We start from the raw sequence: 2145 nt of genomic DNA, 5'->3' as shown, positions 1-2145 counted from the left end.
ATGTCATACATGTGAATCTTACAGCTGCCAATCAGTATTGATCGATGAATGTCATATATGTGAATCTTACAGCTGCTAATCAGTATGATCAATGAAAGTCATACATGTGAATCTTACAGCTGCCAATCAGTATTGATCAATGAATGTCATATATGTGAATCTTACAGCTGCCAATCCAGGCTTGTCCTAGCATCCATCTATATGGGTACAGAATCTTCTACCAAGGCTGATCAATGCCTGCCATGGCAGTCATATATTATGTGATCCTTCCTCATGTGTAATAATAATGGAGCTGTGATGAGTCAGTGCAGCAGATGCAGCCATGGATCTCACATCTGCCAAGCCTGACTGCTGAGTAATATACAGAGGTGATCGTGGTGTGTATGGGGGATCAGTATGTCCCCCCATACAGGTATGCCCCCTCCCCCATACAGGTATGCCCCCCTCCCCCATACAGGTATGCCCCCCTCCCCCATACAGGTATGTCCCCCCCAGATCAGTGGCCCCCCATCCCCCTGCCCATCAGGCTGCATGTTACTCCTCTCCCTGCCAGGACATGATTGGTTCTCTCTCTCTGACGCTTGGAACAACAAAGGTGGAGTCGGGCAGAGGAGAAAATGAGCTAAAAAAGCGAGAAGTGCGGCTCGTGTGTGTGAGCTGTCATCTATGGCCCCGCTCCTATTAAACTTCCATCCATGGTGTGATTGTGTTGGGGGGAAGGCTGGAAGGGAGGGATGGCCGATGTGGGCACCGGGCTGTGTCAGGGAGCCGGGCTGATTGGAAGGCGGGGGGAAGTGCGATGTGTGCGGGGATCGGTGTACGCCCGGGACTCGGTGGCTGAATACAGCGGAGCGCCCCGCGGAGCCCGGAGTGAGCGCGGAGCCCGGCGTGGCTGGCCAGGTTCCCCCCTGCCGGGGCAGCTTGGATGGGTGCGGGAGGAGGAGGAGGCGGCTCCCCTCGCTCTGTCTGCCCGGCTGCTGCTGCAGAGACGCTGGGCGGGGAGAAGGAGCAGGCAGCGCCCCCCCTCCCCTGGAGCTCGCCATTACCCAGGGGCTGCCGCAGCGGCTTTGTCTCCGAGAACCGAGCGAAGAGCCCCGGCACTGCACATCGCGGGGTGAGTCCGCCCGATCAGCCCGATCCTTTCCCCTCCGATCGCCGCTCCTTTTACATTTCTATTCAGGATCGCTGACATTTTTTTTTATTTTTTTCATTTTTTATTATTTTCGATTTTTGCATATTTTTGGGGTTTTACAAGCGGGGATCGGCCGTTCGGGTGACTCCCGCGCCTCCCCTCCTCCATTCTCCGGCTCCCCTCCTTCTCCCTTCCCCGCCTCTCCTCCTCCCTTCCCCGGGCAGCCGATCTTGTTTTTCTCGGCCAGGCTGCTAGTTCCGTGCTGGGTCTGGTGAGGTCGCTCTCCCCCGAGTCTCCGGCTCCTCCTCCTCCCTGCGGCCGGAAGGTGAGGCCGGGCAGCCTGCGTGCCCCTCGGGGAGGAGAACAACGAGCTCGGGCAGGACACAGAGAAGGATCGCGGCTGCTGTGCTCGGGTAATGATCGGGGATCGGGAGCAGCAATGGCTGCAGAGCCCGGGGAGGAAGGTGGGGAGCATGGCGGGGAGCATGGCGGGGAGCCCGGGAGGAAGGTGAGGGAGCCCGGACACGTGGAGGGGGATGGCGGCGTGGGTGAGCGGGCTCTCCATATTCGGCCTCCGATCCCCTCCCCGGTAATACGGGTCTGCAGTCATCTTCCCCGCCCGGGAAACCCGCCGAAGCCGCAGCGATCGGTGCCCGGTGAGGCTGCAGGTCCTCCCCGCACTACTGCTTTCCGGATCCCGTCCCCCTCCCGGTGCTGGGCGGCCCCTGTGCTGGGAGGCGGCGGGGGCCCCCTGCAGGCTAATCCGCCGAGATCACCGACCTCCGCCTGCCCTTCTGGGACTGGATGGGGGGTGATGTCACCGCACTGCCCCCCCATCCAATCCCGCCATCTGTGTGGCACCGGGTGCTGCCAATCATCGCCCCCTCCTGTCTAGAAATATTATCCCGAATCTATCCGCAGCCAATCCGGACCCTGCACCCCCCATCTGCCAATCCGGGCCCTGCACCCCCCATCTGCCAATCCGGACCCTGCACCCCCCATCTGCCAATCAT

At 60.1% G+C, this 2145-nt stretch overlaps 1 protein-coding gene across 4 annotated transcripts in view; it reads left to right on the top strand.

The window, feature by feature from the left end:
- Positions 1-673: 673 nt before the first annotated feature.
- Positions 674-2145, top strand: part of UBTF (upstream binding transcription factor) — a 9581-nt gene continuing 8109 nt past the window's right edge. Inside the window, exon 1 of one of the 4 annotated variants that reach the window (XM_072414717.1) lies at positions 674-698. The gene's annotated coding sequence lies outside the window, so the exon portion shown is untranslated. Of the gene's footprint in view, positions 699-787; positions 1115-1213; positions 1546-2145 lie in introns of those variants that run through there. The other 3 variants (XM_072414719.1, XM_072414715.1, XM_072414716.1) reach the window with 3 other exon arrangements.

Source organism: Pyxicephalus adspersus, chromosome 6 (genome assembly GCF_032062135.1).
Source record: "Pyxicephalus adspersus chromosome 6, UCB_Pads_2.0, whole genome shotgun sequence".
NCBI lineage: Eukaryota > Metazoa > Chordata > Amphibia > Anura > Pyxicephalidae > Pyxicephalus > Pyxicephalus adspersus.
The sequence above is the reverse complement of the archived record's forward strand: the minus strand, read 5'-3'. Positions and strand labels throughout refer to the sequence as shown.